The 17,386-nt window shown below is 40.2% G+C and overlaps 1 pseudogene; it reads left to right on the top strand.

Annotated features, from left to right (window-relative positions):
- Positions 1–82: 82 nt before the first annotated feature.
- Positions 83–13,427, top strand: LOC101595581 (annotated as a pseudogene).
- Positions 13,428–17,386: the final 3,959 nt, after the last annotated feature.

The raw sequence follows: 17,386 nt of genomic DNA, 5'->3' as shown, positions 1-17,386 counted from the left end.
GAGAAAAATAGATAGTAGTGGTCAGAACTGGAATTTTCTTTGGATTGGTAAGAAAAGGTAAAGCTTAGGTGAAAGAGTATTGATGTTGACAGAAGGTACATTAAAGCTAGGGATATACCATGGGCCAGAAAATGGGACATGAAATAATTTGTACTTTTTGTTTAATGACTGATAAAATTATGTAGAATTAAAATATTAATAAATCAAATGTTGACCTCCTTTTAGATAAACCATGTTTATAGTACACAAGTCATATATGTGTGTGTGTGTGTGTGTGTGTGTGTGTATTTATATACAAAGATTGAAAATTAATACATGAATGGTCATAATAATGAGATAAGAAAATAATGAGTAATTATAATAGTGAGGCAGGATAGTAGTGAATAATCATGTGATACAAAAGTATTTCTTTAATTCTCAGTCTAAAGTAAATAGTCTCAAACTCTGTTGTACAAATATGAGTCATTTGTGTTTGGAGTGAATAATTTTAGTAAAAAGTATATTTTTTGTTTTAAAAGAAGGCTTTCATGTACTGACATGATGAGATTACAAGGCATTTGGCTAAATTTATAAAGTGACAATAATATGACCCAAGTATTAGTGACAAATAACCCCCATTCTCTAAAGGGTGGTTCCCTCTTTTGTGGATACAAATAACATTGGGAAGGGCAGTGGGAAATGGAGAAAGACTTTTGATCTTTATCTCATTCTTACATTATGTGAAGCTTCCCATTGAGTTCTATAATTAAAAAAATTTAAATGCCAGTAGTCAAAGTGCATGCATGGGGGGAGTGAGGGCAGCAATGTAAGATGGCTGAGGAGGAGTTACCCTCCAGCTGTCCTGTCTGATACCATCCTCACCTTTGAGAAAACAAACACAATGGACTGTCCTTCCAGTCCAAGGTCACTCTGTCCACTTGCTCAGGAGTCAAAGCCTGGAAGAAACATGAAGCAGTCATATGGTCTGACCCTGCTCTTTTCAGTTATCAGACAAAGCAGGCTGTTCTTATCATGAAGGGAAGACTCCCTGTGGATCCCTTCTGCTGGCCCTGTAATTGAAAGCTCACCTCTGTGCCACACTACTCCCCATTCTGCAACCCCATCCACATATCTTTGTTCATCACTCTACCCTATTGCCTGGTTCTGACTTTATGGATTTCCATTGCAAATAGTAACCAATCTCAGTTGGGATGGATACAAGGCCTTTGTGAATATAGGTTCATGAGTTCCTGACAAGACTAGTAATATTCTAAGCCACCCAAATTCAGATAGCTCATACTTAAAGAAACATGATTCTTATGGCATCAGTCCTCAACATACCTGTGAACTTTTGAGGACATCCATGATTCACCCATTAAGTTCAGCTGATGTAATTTTATTCTCCATGAGTATCTACATATGTCCACCTGGAGATGCTGTCACACACACACAACAGTACCACCTTCCATCCAACATCCAAGACTTACCATTTGTCATGCATAGAGACAGGCTGCATAGACCCAGGAGAGATCTAGAACAGGAGGCCATTTGCTCTTTAAAACCCATTCTCTTTGAATTTTGTCACCACACAGGTTAATGTCCCACATTATTAACTAGAGCCTCAATTAGGGGATAAGGAAGCAAGAATTTATTACTCTTACTCCACAGATTAAAAAATATATACAGAGAGGCTAAATGTTTGTTATAAACTATGGGGATTAAAAGTAGCAACCACCAAGTACTGGATCCTAGCCCAGCTGTCTCCATCCCAGCCTCTACTAAGTCACTAAAGAATTCAAACTTGGGCTAGAAAGATGGCTTAATGGTTAATGCATTTGCCTGAGAAGTCAGAGGACCCAGGTTCAATTCCCCAGAACCCATGTAAGCCAGATGCACAAATGGCTCCTGTGTCTGGAGTTCATTTGCAGTGGCTAGAGGCCCTGATGTACCCATTCTCTCTGTCTCTCTCTCTCTTTTTCTTTCTGCTTGCAAATAAATAAATAAAATTTATAAAAAAGAATTCAAATGTAACACTTATACTGACACAAGGATCAATAAAGAAAGCCTTGCACACAGTGTATGAAGACATCAATTCTACTCTAGTCCCTGCTACTTTAGCTCTCTTGGTCTCTTTCAGCGTTAGTTGGTTTCTCAGACTTCTGTTTCATTCACCTCCTTTTTGAGAAGTACTCAGGTCCACATGGGAGGCCAAAGCACTGAGGAACTAAGTGATGATGGGCAATCAACTGGACAAGCAGTGAGCCTAAGAAGAGGCACATAGACCCAAGGACCATTTACAGCCAGTGGATCTCTAATGGGTAGAGGCTAGTTGTTGGGCACAATAAACTACCCATATATTCAAGTTGGAGGTGGTGCTAACTGACCAGAGAGAGATGTGAAGAAGTCCTGATAGGTAGTAGTAACAGAAACAGAAACATGTGGGCACAGGAAGAATCTTCAGAACAACAGTCACAAGATAGTCAGCTTTTTCAGTGTCTCTTTGTGGGCCCTGAGGGTGGGGTGGGTTGGGCAATAAAGCCATTAGAGGTCCATAGTGTTCAGATTTTTATTTGGCAATTATAGGTGGCTAGCCACCATTGAATATAAGGAAAGGTCAGTGTGAAGTCAATGTTAGATGAAGAGTTGAGGGAACTGGGTTCTAGATGGACACTGCTCCCTGTTAGCCATGAGATATCAGCCTAAGTGAGAATCATACCCCTAGACCACCTGGCCATGTGACAGGGAACACAGCAGCTCTGTGAGTCTGTCTGCTTCTGTATGAAGGGGGACTCTTAGCATGTTCTGTAAGTGATTATTCAGAGGGTTCAGTGACTTGAGTAAGAGAATGAGTGAGCTGATGCTTGGTGTCATGTGGCTGTGTAGGTTCCACTGAGTTCTGAGTTAAAGGAGTTACTGTGTATCTAGAGTCTGTGGTCTCTTTCTCTAATGAAGGCCACAGCAGAGATCTATCCACTCAATCTCCCTGAAAATAATCACTGCATTCCTCCTGGTCATGGCTCTGGCCTTTGTACCACTCTTGACCTCACTTCCTTGAATGTACTTGTGGAGAGTGCAGGCCTCTGGAAGCTGCTATGTTTTACACACACACCAAAGGGAGATTTACTAATCTCTTGGGTCCACAAACTCCAGAGGAGAACAGACTAACTGACAAACTTTGTTAACTTCCCAGCCCCACAAGGCCTTAGGAGGCATCCATGTAGCAACTGTCCCAATGAAGACAACGAGGTCTGGGACTGGAGAATGAAGTCTGTATAAGTTCTACAAACATACCCTCTAATTAGCTCCGAGGTGGGGTTCAGGATAACACGGCCCAGGAGCCAAGGGAAGACCCAGTAATTGTGATTGCCTTCTACATCTCTGCTAATAAGGCCAGAGGGGAGGGAAACCCAGCAAAGATTTACTTTCTCTTTGGCCTTTAGCTGCAGGAAGTTGGGACCTTAGAAAGTGAAGGAAGCCAATTAGCCAAGGTGATTTAAGCAATTGTAGCAAGACTCATTAGCCGTGTTATGATGCTATATGCAGAGGGAAGAGGTGTTTGTTATTTGCATATATGAAAATATAAGAACAAACCCATTTTTATATAATTGGTATGTGCTAACTGAGTATATTGAGATAAAAATAATACATTAAAGAGGGTACCTGGGCATAAGCCAATCCCTTGCAAGCATGAGCTCCAGTTCCCTCCCTTATTGTCTGGTTATTGGTGTTGCCCCTTCTTCTCTGCTCCATGCTTGTTCTCCTTCTCTTCTCATAGCTGCTTTATTTCTTCAGTTTCATGTTAGTACATGCATCTGTCTTAGAGGTGTAATGACTAGGACATCATGTGATGGGTGCATCGTGATGCCCTTAACCAATGCCCTCTCTCCACACTGATTTGGTTTCTGGCTTTTCACTATGATGACCTAGCTTTGGCAGACTTCTGCAAGCTACTCCCAGGAATATACAGTACATTTATGAGTTTGCTGAATTTTAAGTTAGACAGATGGCACCATTTGAATTTTCTCAGTGTGAGGAGACTTTTTTCCATTCCTAGGCAATCATTTCATATAGTCATTACAACCTCTTTACAGTGTATGATAATCACTGTTGGTCTTTTTGGTCTAGTCTGTACTTCTTGATGAATAAGGCTAGGTTTTCTCTTTCTTACATTAACACAAGTGTCAACACTAAGTTATATGTATTGCATATATTTTTCTTTCCTTTCTTTCATGCTAGTGGTGCTTATTATAAGAGGATTTATGTAGCCAAGTATATAAACATTTTTTGTCATACTCGAAATTATTTTCCTTCTTTCATATTTGTAAAATATTCTAGATTTTCATACCTTTAATTTTTTTTTCATTTCAGAACCAATACTTTATTACTCATTAGCACAGCTCTAGCTTGCCTCCTTCAATGGTTTGGCTCTTCTGGTATGAGCCTGGACAGGTGCCATGATTTGATTAGAATAGCCCAGAAATTGCACAGTAATCCCGTGATGCTGGCTTCAAAACATGCCTGAAATAGTCAGTGACACCTTCTATAATTCAGGAACTGAGACTGCTTCCTCACAACAGATACATCTCCAGTTGATGCAATCTGATCCTTTTTTTTTTAAAAAATTTAATTTATTAGTTTTCTTTTCAGTAAATACAGGCAGTTTGGTACCATTGTTTAGGCTCATCTGTGATCTACCCCCTCCCATTGGACCATCCTTGTTGATGTAAATGGGTCGTGCATTGTGGAGTTAGCCCACAGTTATTGGTATGATAAATGTCTCTGCAAATCATGACCCAACATGTGACTCTGACATTCTTTCCGCCCCCTCTCCCGCAAAATTTCCCTGAGCCATGTTGAGTTCATTTTTGGTCTGCTTCAGTACTGAGGTGTTGGAGGCCTCTGAGGCTCTGGCTCTCTGATTTGGTAGGACTTGATTTTTCTCTGCGTTGGTCTCCTTCCCCTTTGTGCTGGTATCCGGTTCACAGGAAAACATCACCCTTGCTTGTTTCGCCAATTGTCCTTAGTTTCAGTTGGGCCCCTTTTGAGGTATGTTGGGGTAGCTCTCTCCTTAGGATCTGCATCTATCTGAAAAAGAGAAGCAGACTCTCCAACAGAGAGTAAGTTAGCACCCGGAAAATTGAGATAACACTTACTTTTTTGATAGACACTTTGATAGGTGTAGGCCCTCTTATACTCCTTGATTGATGGTAGCTTGCTATTGTAGAGTGGGCTTATGTTTGGGTATGGTTCTGACTTGTTTCCCAGATCCAGCTATGGGTCTAGTACCACTGAGTGGATGAGTTAGCCAAATCAAGAGCAATTGGTTCCTCACCATGGCTGTGTACCACTATTGCACTTGTGTGGGCATCACCTCAGGTTATTTGTTGCTAATTAGGTTAAACAATGAGTTGCTTGGACAGATCTTGGTCATTTCCCCCAGTCGCCCATGTAGCACCTACTAGCACTAGACACACTGACTGTCTGGGGACTGACTCTCTCCTGGCTTCCAGCCATGCCATTCCATTTTACGGATCAGCTGCATATGGAGTCTTCAGCAATAGGGTCTTACCACTGGCCTTTGGTGGGTCATCAAGTACTCTGACAGAAGTCTGTCACTGTTTTGGGAAACCTTGTAGGTTTCTCTGATCAAAAGCTCATTGTGGATGGTAGGCCCAAGCTGGAAGTGGGGGTTACAGTTCAGTGTCCACTAGGAAATTGAGGAAGAACATAACTAATATACAAGAGAGGAGAGAGATAGAGGGAAGAAGGGGAGAGGGAGGGAGGGAAGATGTAGGAGGTTTAGGTTAGTCTTGATCCTACCCTCTCCAGTGTCTTGTGGTTCAGGTGTTTCCTGTAAGGGTCTAGTGAAGGTTCAGCCATTTGGTCTGTCTTTTAGGAAGTAGAATTTTATTGTACCATTGCCGTTTGGGTCCGGATTACTGTTTTCCACCCTTCGATGCCCTCCCCGCCCTCCCATCCATCCTATTGTCTAGTCCATGAGGTGCTTGCTGGGTATGTAAGGTATCTTGCGTAGATTCAGGTTAGGTGTTGTAGATGAGTGAGACTATGTGTCAATTTTTTTCTGTGATTGGGTAAGTTCACTGAGAATGATCTGTTCCAGGTTCAACCATTTTTCCTCAAATTTCTTTATGTCTTTTTTTCTTACTGCTGTATAGAATTCCATTGTGTAGATATACCACATCTTTGTTATCCATTCTTCTAATGATGGACATCTGGGTTGATTCCAGCTTTTAGCTATTACGAATTGAGCTGCTAAAAACATGATTGAGCAAATCTCTCTGGCCTTTGATTAGAAGGTTTTAGGGTAGATGCACAGTAAGGGTATAACTGGGTCAGTTGGTATTTCTATAGTCAGCTTTTTCAGGAGTCTCCATATTGCTTTCCAAAGTGGTTGTAGTATCCTGCATTCCCACCAAAAGTGAATGAGTGTCCCTGCTTCTCCACATCCTCGCCAGCATTTATTTTCATTTGACTTTTTGATGTTGGCTATCCTTATTGGGGTAAGGTAGAATCTCATAGTTGTTTTAATTTGCATTTCTCTGATGATTAGGGATGATGAACATTTTATTAAGTGTGTGTTTGCCATTTGTATCTCTTCCTCTGTGAATTGCCTGTTCAACTCTGTGTCCCATTTTGTGAGTGGGGTATTTGTCTTCTTATTGTTTAGACTTTTGAGTTCTTTGTAAATTCTAGAGATAAGGCCTCAATCAGTTGGATAACTTGCAAATATTTTCTCCCATTCTGTGGGTATTCTATTGGCTTTGCTTATTGTATGCTTGTCTGTAAAGAAACTCTTCAGCTTCATATGATCCCAATGGTTGAGTGACTGTTTAAGAACTTGAGCCACTGGGGTTTTGTTCAGGAAGTCTTTTTCCATTCCTATATCATGGAAAGTACTTCCTAAATTTTCTTCCAGTAGTTTTCGAGATTCTGGTCTTATGTTGAGGTCTTTGATCCATTTGGATTTGAGTGTTGTGCATGGTGAAATGTGTGGATCAAGTTTTAGTTTCCTGCATGTGGTTATCCAGTTTGTCCAGCACCATTTGTTGAAGATGCTATCTTTTTTCCAGTCTATATTGTTTGGGCCTTTGTCGAATATCAAGTAGCTATAGTTGCTTGACCCAAAATCCGGGTCCTCAACTCTATTCCATTGGTCTATACTCCTGTTTTTATGCCAGTACCATGCTGTTTTTATTACTATGGCTTTGTAATATATCTTTATATCAGGTATGGTGATGCCCCCAGAGGTATTTCTTCTTCTGACTATATGTTTGGATATGCGAGGCCTTCTGCCTTTCCATATGAAATTTGAGATCATTTTTTTCTATCTCTGTGAAGAACACTGTAGGGATTTTAATTGGAATTGCATTAAATCTATATATTGCCTTTGGTAGTATTGTCATCTTCACAATGTTAATTCTGCCTATCCAGGAGCATGGGAGGTCTTTCCATCTTTTCAAATCCTCCTCAATTTCTTTTTTGAGAGTTTTTATATTTTCATTGAATAGATCTTTTACTTCCTTGGTTAATGTTATTCCAAGGTATTTTTTTTGTTGTTGTTGTTGTTGCTATTGAAAATGGGACTATGTCCTTTATTTCTTTTTCTGTGTCTTTGTCATTTGCATACAGAAATGCTACCAATTTTTGTGCATTGATTTTGTATCCTGCTACTTTTCTATAGGAGTTAATCACGTTCAGAAGTTTTGGGATGGATTCTCTTGGGTCTGTTACATATACAATCATGTCATCAGTGAATAGAACTAACTTAACTTCTTCCTTTCCAAATTGTATCCCTTTTATTTCCTTCTCCTGCCTTATTGCTTGGGCTAGGACTTCCAGAACTATATTGAAAAGCAGAGGTGAGAGAGGACATCCCTGTCTTGTTCCTGATCTCAATGGGAATTCCTCCAGTCTGTCTCCATTAAGTATTATTTGGGCCTTTGGAGCTTTGTATATTGCCTTTATTATGTTAAGATGTGAACCGGCCATGCCGATTCTCTCCAATGTTTTGATCATGAAGTGATGTTGTATCTTGTCAAAGGCCTTTTCTGCATCTAATGAAATGATCATGTGGTTTTTATGTTTAAGCTTGTTTATGTGGTGAATTACATTGACAGATTTTCGTATGTTGAACCACCCTTGTGTTCCTGGGATAAATCCCACTTGGTCAAAGTGGATAATGCTTTTGATGTGTTGTTGGATTTGGTTTGCGAGTGTTTTGTTCAGGATCTTTGCATCTATGTTCATTAAGGAAATAGGCTGGTAGTTTTCTTTTCTTGTGGCATATCTGCCTGGTTTTGGGATTAGGGTGATACTAGCTTCATAGAAGGAGTTGGGTAGCTTTCCCTGTTCTTCAATTGTGTGGCACAGTTTTAGAAAGAATGGTTTGAGTTCTTCCATGAAGGTTTGATAAAATTCGGCTGGGAATTCATCTGGTCCTGGACTCTTCTTTTTTGGGAGGTTTTTTATTACTTTTTCAATCTCTGTGAGTGTGATGGGTTCATTGAGGTGATTAATCTTCTCTGAGTTTAGCTTTGGTAGATGATATGCATCCAGGAATTTATCCATCTCCTCCACATTTTCCAGTTTTTTGGAGTAGAGGTTTTTGAAATAAGTCCTGATGATTCTGCCGATTTCACTCATGTCTGTTGTGATCTCTCCTTTTTCATTTTGAATTTTGTTACTTTGGAGTGTCTCCTTTTTTTGCTTGATCAAATTGGCCAGAGGTTTGTCAATCTTATTTATTTTTTCAAAGAACCAGCTCTTTGTTTTGTCAATTGCCTTAATTGTTTCCTTGGTTTCCAATTCATTAATTTCTGCTCTGATTTTAATTATTTCTTTCCTTCTGGAGCTCTTTGGGTTGGATTTTTCTTGTTTTTCCAGTGCCTTTAGGTGGATGGTTAGGCTAGTGATTTGGGATCTTTCTGTCTTTTTTATGAAGGCATTGAGCACTATGAATTTTCCCCTGAGGACTGCCTTCATTGTGTCCCATAGGTTTTGGTATGATGTGTTTTCATTGTCATTCAATTCCAGAAATTTTGCAATTTCATTTTTTATTTCATCCACTATCCACTTATTGTTTAAGAGTGTGCTATTCAGTTTCCAGTTGCCGTTGGGATTCTTGGTGGTTTTTTTGTTGTTGATTTCTAGGAATATAGCATTATGATCTGATATCATGCAGGAAATTATGTCGATTTTCCTAAATATGTGCAGGCAGACTTTGTGACCCAGTATATGGTCTATTTTAGAGAATGTTCCATGGGCTGCTGAGAAGAATGTGTATTCTGTGGATTTGGGATGTAAAGTTCTGTAGATGTCCATTAGGTCTACGTGTTCTATGGTTTTGTTGACCTCTCTTACTTCCCTGTTGAGTTTCTGTTTGGATGATCTATCTATTATTGGTAATGGTGTGTTAAAGTCCTAAGCTATGATGGTATTGGTGATTATTTCTGTTTTATTGTCAAGTAGGTTTTGTTTTATGAACTGTGGTGCCCTTGTGCTTGGTGCATACAGATTTATGATTGTAATATCCTCTTGATGGATTGTTCCCTTTATAAGTAGGTAGTAGCCTTATTTGTCTTTTTTTATTGTTTTTGGTTTGAAGTTTATTTTATCTGATATTAATATAGCTACACCTGCTTGTTTCTTATTCCCATTTGCTTGGAATATTGTTTTCCACCCTTTCACCCTGAGGAGGTTTCTGTCTTTAGTGGTAAGGTGGGTTTCTTGAAGGCAGCAGGTTGAGGTGTCTAATTTTTTGATTCACCCTGTTAGTTTGTGTCTCTTGATGGGTGAATTAAGGCCATTAGTATTTAGGGTGATGACTGTGAGATTTGATTTGATCCCTGCCATATTGTGATGGTAGATGTGTGTTGGTGTTTTCATGGGCTTTAAATTTTTTTGTGTCTACTCTGGGTTTGGTTGTTGTGATCTGTTTCTTGTAGGCATTCGTGTTTGGTCATTTGTTTCTTCTGTGCAGAGAATTTCCTGGAATACTTTCTGTAGGTTTGGTTTTGTGTTCATATAATTGTAAAGCTGAGTTTTGTCATGGAAAGTTTTCCTTTCACCATCTATTATAAGGAAGACTTTTGCTGGGTAGAGTAGTTTGGGTTGGAAGCCATAGTTTCTTAGAGTTTGGAGAGTTTCATTCCAGGCCCTTCTAGCTTTCAGGGTTTCCATTGAGAAGTCTGAAGTAATTCTGATGGGGTTTCCTTTGAAAGTGGTGTGTTGTTTTTGCCTAGCTGCTCTTAGGATTTTCTCTTTGGTGTCAATGTTTAGAATCTTAATGATTATATGTCTTGGGGAGTTTCTCCTTTGGTCTAGTCAGTTAGGAGTTCTGTTTGCTTCTTGTATCTTGATGGGCCTTTCTTTTAAGAGATGGGGGAAGTTTTCTTTAATTATTGTGTTAAATAAGTTCTCCATGCCTTTGGTCTGAAATTCTCCTTCTGGTATTCCAATGATTCTGATATTAGGATGTTTAAGTGTATCCCATAATTCCCTCATGTTCTGTTCACAGGAACTTTTGAACTTACTGAAATTTTTGGACTCTCGAACTGTTTCTTCCATCTTTCTTCCAGATCAGAGTTTCTATCCTCCGCTTTGCTGATTCTCTTCTTGAGAGCCTCTAGCGAGTTTTGGTCTTGTTCAATTAAGTTTGCATTTTCTACTACTTTCCTATGTATCACTTCCATTGCTCTGTCCAGCTCCCTTTTCTCCTCATTTTCTGATTTTCTTGATGATTATTGGAAATCATCCTTGCATTTCTTTATGTTTTCATTTAGTGTGGCCAGCTGATTTTTAAGGTCCTCTTCTTTTTTCACTCTCCCTCAACTCTCTTAGCTCTCTTTGAATTCCTTCCAGTGTCTTATCATATTGCTCTAGCTTAGTGATGGTAGCATCCACATGATTATCTGTCCTTTGTAGCTTTCCTGCCAGTTCTAGTAGTAGGTTGGTCAGGGTTGCATTGCTCATAGCTTCCACTTGATGTTCTGATCCTAAACACTCTTCTATGTTTTGGTTAGATGTAATCCCTGTTGGACTGGTTGATCTGTTTGGATTTTCTTGCATTTTATATTTCATGCTATTTCTTTTGCGCTGTGGTCTACCCATGTCAGTGTATGGGCAGGTAGGTGGGTGGAGCAGCCTGGGCTCTAGCTCAATGAGAATACAAGCCCTCCTGGGGCAGTTGCAAGCAGCCTGGGTTTTTGCTCTCTCTTGCCAAAGCCGCCTATCTACCGCCTGACTGGGGCGCCAAAGTTGCCTGAATTCTCACCCAGTAATGCACCAAAGCTGCCTGCTTGAAAGGGGGCTGAACAAGGGGGCGCACGCGTCTGGAGTTCGTTTGCAGAGGCTGGAAGCCCTGGCGTGCCCATTCTCTCTCTCCCTCTATCTGTCTTTCTCTCTGTGTCTGTCTCTCTCAAATAAATAAATAAATAAATTAATTAATTAATTAATTTAGAGAAAAAAAAAAAGAAAGAAAGGGTGCTGAGGTAGTAAGCTCTGAAGCTGCCCAAACTCTGGCTGGGAACCCTGGGACCTGCAAACATTCTGCGCTCTCCCACCTCAGGGGAGTGGGGGATGGGTGGCAATGGACAGGTAGGGGATGGTACCTGAACTGGCACTAGTGACTCAGTGTGGGCTTGTGTGGCCCTTGCTGTGGGACTGGGACTCCTGCACGTGCAATTGTAGTGCAGAGGCAGCTGATGAGGGCACAGGATCAGGACACAGCAGAGGCTGGCTGGTGGGCAAGCGATTGGACCACAGCAGCTGGGGGTCTGGCTGCCACCTAATCACAGCAGAGGTGGCCCCCATGGGTGTGCGAACTGAGCACAGCATGGTGGGCCAGCGCACGCGATCAGAGCACAACAGCGGAGGTCCCTGTGCAGTCAGCGTAGTGGACTGGAGGGCGCGGTTGGGGCGTGGGGCACAGCGGCTGTATGGGGGGGTAGACTATCCTCCTGAGAGGGGATCCGTGATTCCCTGTTTTTCCCCACTCTGTTCCCTTCCACTGGCAAGAAGACTCTGATAACCCTTAATTTCTTGCCTTTCTTTGCCTGGTATCTGCAGCGCAGCTCGGCGGTCACCATCTTGGCTTGAAGTCTCATTGTGGACTAAAGGAATTCTTAACATTCCATACACTGGACTTTATATGAACAGGATTTAAACTTATATTGCACTGGGCTACTAAATTTGGAGATTTATCTGTTATGGTAACTAGCACAAATTTTTATAGAAATATATAGAAATAGAAAAAATCTTAAAGTTCATATGGAATCACAAAATACCTCCAATAGTAAAACCTGTCCTCAGCAAGAAAACAGCTGAAAGTATCACTGCAGGGGAATTCAAATTATACTACAAAACCACAGTAACAAGACATCATGGTACTGATGTAAAAAAGCCAATTTAACAACAGTCACCTGATTAAAGAAAAACAACTTAGGTGGTGGGCCCCGACTGGCTGTGTGGAGGCTGGAGACTTAGTCTCTGGGTGGTGCTGCCCAGGCTCAGGCATCCTTTAACCTCTTCCTCTTAGCACTGCTAACGATGAGAAGATCTGCAGCACGAAGAAGTTGCAGGGGAATTCCTTCAAAACACCAAAATTCATACCTCCAGAGAAAAGTAATCCACATCTGAATGAAGAGATTACAAAAACAAGTCCAGATATAAAATTATTTCAGGGTACTACCAGTCCCAACATGATGCCAGTGTGCAGTTCAAATGTTTCACCTCCCAAGGGAAACACTAAGGAAGTTAAGCATGGGGACGAGCCCAGGGCTTAGTTTTGTTCTCAAGCACATGCACGAGATCCCCTGCAGACAGTGCACACTTGAATGAGGCTGAACACGCTGGCACCAGTTCCCTGCAGGTATTGTTGGATTGCCATCCTGTGGTCATTGCAGCGGAGGTGAAGCAAGAAGACGACGCTCAACTGCCTCTTCCATTGGTTTTAAATCCTCAACACAGTGATACTGTAGAGCAAAGAGAAGAACATGAATGAGTACATGTTATGGAAAGATCCTTGTCACCATAACTGTCTTCTGTTGATATGAGAATGACATCATCTCCATCTTATACACCAAGGAGAGATTGTATTTTCTCCATGAGAGTGGAGAACACTTTAGGTCACTGCTAGGGTATGACCTTTAGATCCTGTAAATGTTAAAAGATGAGAACCAGATAATTTTAGAAAATCAAAATATGGGTTATATGGTCAAAAGAAGAGGGACGGATTGAAAAGAAGGCAGCAGATAGAGGAAGAGATACTAAGAACCAAAACAGAAGTGGAAAAGCTTAAAGCGATTCATTTATGGCATGATTTACCAGAATATAGTAATTCCAAAGGTTTTTTTTTTCAGTTTGATATTTTTAATTTTGGCAAAATTACTTTAATTTGGGAATATCTTGAAACTGAACACGTTGTATGAAAACATCAACTCTGATTTGAAAAAAAAATTGTTTTATTTTTTTTTTACAACCCCATCCATTTTATACATGTTTTTCTTTTTCTTTTCTTTCTTTTTTTTTGTGAATTTGTTTTTATTGGGGTTAGGACATGGGATGTACAAGATAACCTTTGGGACATGCCCCTTACTCCCATGGAATGTCCAGTCTACTCCTGGGATGCTTTCTGTGACTTTTTCTTTTTTTTGGCGCTGCTCTTGCTGCCAGAAGCCTCTTCAGGCCCACTGCTAATCAGTTCCTCCGTGGAAGAGAATTTTCTCTTCTTGGAGACACACTTTTCGCCTGTGTCTTCTGGTTCATTTACCATTTCCTCCTTAGACGACTTTTTCCTCTTGGGAAGACTGGTGCTGCCACTAGCCTCCTCCTCAGGGTCACTAACCAACTCCTCCTTGGAAAAAGCTTTCTTTTTCTTGGGCTTAGGAAGAACCACCGGTGAGTCTTCCATTCCATTTTCCTGAGGAACCTCCTGGGGCTTTTGTTTCTTTTTCTTTTTAGGTTTTTCACATGTCTCCTCACACTCTTCTGGTGTACTACTGTTGTTTTCTGAAGATGCCAGGGCCAGTGCAGCCAGCCGCTTTTTTTCCTTCTTTAAGCGCTTCTTCTCCTGTTTCTCCAGTTTCCTGGTGATCTCAGCAGTCGCTTCCTCTGCCTGAACCACTGCTTCCTTCATGACATCTAGATTCTTCCGTGGAATCTCTCCAGTCTCATAGAATGATAGCCGCTCCTCAACTTGTTCCCAAAGTTTCTCCCCAAATACACTTGTGGGCACCTCAGAGAAGCAATCAATTAGTGATGCAATACTGCATTTGTTTGCCAGGTATGGAGAGATGTGTCCTTTGTTCTTGGCGGCTGCTGGGCCGATGAAGGTGGAGTGGAAAATGAGTCCATATTTTGGTGTTTTACCCCTTGTCTTCAGGGCTCTGGAGACTTGGTCCCTTTTGGTCCCTTTGCTGGGCCCTAGGAATCACTCAGACACCAGGACTGTAGACATGTTTTTCTAATTTTCTTTTCAGACATTAAAATTTGTTGATTGATCAAAAATTATTTGTATATTTTCTCCTTTTGACATTTTCATACATGTATAAAGTATATAAAATATAATGTTCCTCTCTCATTAACACCCTTATTCTTTCCCCTGAATTTCCATCTTTTATACCTTTTGAAAGCCCCATTATGTTAAATTAGGGCTGCTAGTGTGCTCATAGCAGCTACACCATTGATGACCCTGGCTCACCTCTTCCTTTAGCTGCTACTATTTACTCTGGAAGATATGGGTCCTTAGGTATCCTTCCCCCATGATGGTGAAGTGTTGGCAGGCTCAATATTTTGCAAGAAACCACAGGTGCTGTGAATTCATGAGTGTAATAGTCATGTCATATACAGATAACAGGGTTTGCAACCACCTGCTTATATAATCTTTCTTCCCACTGAGTCTTAGAAGGGGTGGTTTAGATGTCCTGCTTGAGGCTGAATATACTGTCATTGTTCATTCTTGGAAATTTTCCAGCTATGCTTCTCTACATTAATCACTGCCACTGTAGTAAGAAACTTCTGTGATCAAGACTTCAAGCAGCAATAATCTATAGGAAGAAATACAGACAATTAGATGGCAGTTTGACATGCTGTTCATTTGGCACAACCACAGTAATAGTACTTCTGTCTCTAGCTGTAGGCTTTAGGTAAGGTTTATTGTACCAGGCATGATACATCTGCTGTACAGTAGGCCTCAAATCCAATCAGAAAGCAGTTGGTTACTCTCATAGAATTGATGCCACTATTGTCCAGTGGGAACATCTTGTTTGCCAGGTCAGTAGTGGAATATGCAGGGTCCATAGCTGGGTAGGAGAATTGATGGCTTTTCTCTGTCAGCAGCTTGCTTCTGGTATGAAGTAAGCTAGCTTGTAGGGGGTAAGCTTCCATCTGAGTTCCTGCTTAGTTTCTAATCATCCTGCAACCAAAACTTGTGGTATATTAAGCAATAGGGACTTAGCATCTGGTGGTGGTGGACAACCAAGAGTGATGGAAATACCCTATATTGGCTTAGGGACTTCTGTTACTTCTTGAATGAATGATCATTGGGAGATACATTATCCCTAGCACTGGAATTTTACAATTAATAGCTTATGACATCTGGGAGTGCTTTATTTTTCACATAGAAGACTTTCATTTAGACATTTAAAAATATTTATATTTTAATTGGATTAACTGGTAGAATTTTAAATGGTTAATTCACATATCTTTAACTTTGATTCATCATCCTGCCACCTCCTTCTCCTACTCATCCTTCCATTCTTTTTTTTTTATTCCCAAGGTAGGGTCTTGCTCTAGTCTAGGCTGACCTGGAATTCATTATGTAGTCTTAGGGTGGCCTCGACCTCATGGTGATCCTCCTACCTCTGCCTTCCTGTTCTTATCCCTGCTTAAACATTCCCTCCCACTATAACCCCCGTCTGCTTTCATGTCCCATGTGATCTACTACCCCTCATAAAACCTTTCTCCTATGCCACCTTTCTAGCTTTTTGGCCTCTATGGACATCTGACTCATAGCCACATGTAGATATTTGAAGATAGGATCTTTACATGATAGAAGACATGCACCATTTGTCTTTCTGAACATGTATTACCTTGTTCCATTCATTTTCCTGCAAATTCCACACTTTCCTTTTTCTTTACAGATGAAAAACTCCATTATGCATATGTGCTATATCGTCATTATACAATTTTCAGTTGATGACCATCTAGACTGATTTCATTTCCTAGTTCTTGTGAGTAGAACAGCAATAAACATAGCTGAGTGAGTATCTCTGAAATAGAGAGCCTTTAGAATATATGCTCAGAAAAGGTCTAGCTGAGTCATTTGTAGTTTCTTCAGAAAACTCCACACTGTTTTCCATAATAACTCTGCCAGCTTGCAGAACCACCAACAATGAGTAAGTGTCCCACTTTCCCCATACATTTGCCAACATTTGTCGTTATTTAATTTTGGTACTAGTCATTTTGACCAGAGTAAAATGGAATCTCAAAGTAGTTTTAATTTACATTTTCCTGATGGCTAATAATGTTTATTTTTATAAAGTATTTATTGGTCATTTTAATTTCTTTTTTCTTTCTTTTTCTTTTCTTTTCCTTTTTTTAAAATAAACTCTCTGTTAAATTCTATTGTTCATTTTTTTTGATTTGGTTGTTTTCTTTCTTGATGTTTAATATTTTGAGTTCTTTGCATATTCTACATAGTAGTCTTCTATCAGATGTAAAGTTGGCAGATTCTCTCATTCTGTAAGCTGCCTCTTCTCTCAACTGAAATTTTCTGTGCTGTACAAAAGATTTTTAATTTCATATGTTCTCATTTCTCAGTTGCTGATCTTATTTCCTGAGAGACTGGAGTCCTATCCAGAAAATCCTTAACTATACCTGTATATCTTAGTGTACTCCCTACTTTTTCCTTTGGTAGTTTCTGAATCTTGGCTCTTATGTTAGGTCTTTGATCCCTTTGGAGGTCATTTTTGTTCAGAGTCAGAGGTGAAGGTCTATCTTCATTCTTTTACATGTACATAGCCAGTTTTCACAACACTATTTGTTAAAGATGCTCTCTTTCTCCAGTGAGGCTTTTTTTTTTTTTTGTCAAAAATCGGGTGTCTGCAGTTTCATGGGCTGATATCTGACTCCTCCATTCTATTCCATTTACCTATGTGTCTGGCTCTATGCCAGTACCATGATATTGTTGTTAGTATGGCTCTGTTTTGTTTCTCCAGGCGATTTTGACTATCTGGGATCTTTTGTGCTTCCATATAAATTTTAGACTTGATTACTTTCTATTTCTGTGAAGAATAGTGCTGGAATTTTGAGGACACTGAATTTGTAGATGATTTTGGTAGGATGACTATTTTCACAATGCTAATTCCTCTGATCTGTGAGCATGGGA

The sequence above is a fragment of the Jaculus jaculus genome, chromosome 9 (genome assembly GCF_020740685.1).
Source record: "Jaculus jaculus isolate mJacJac1 chromosome 9, mJacJac1.mat.Y.cur, whole genome shotgun sequence".
Lineage (NCBI taxonomy): Eukaryota > Metazoa > Chordata > Mammalia > Rodentia > Dipodidae > Jaculus > Jaculus jaculus.
The sequence above is the reverse complement of the archived record's forward strand: the minus strand, read 5'-3'. Positions and strand labels throughout refer to the sequence as shown.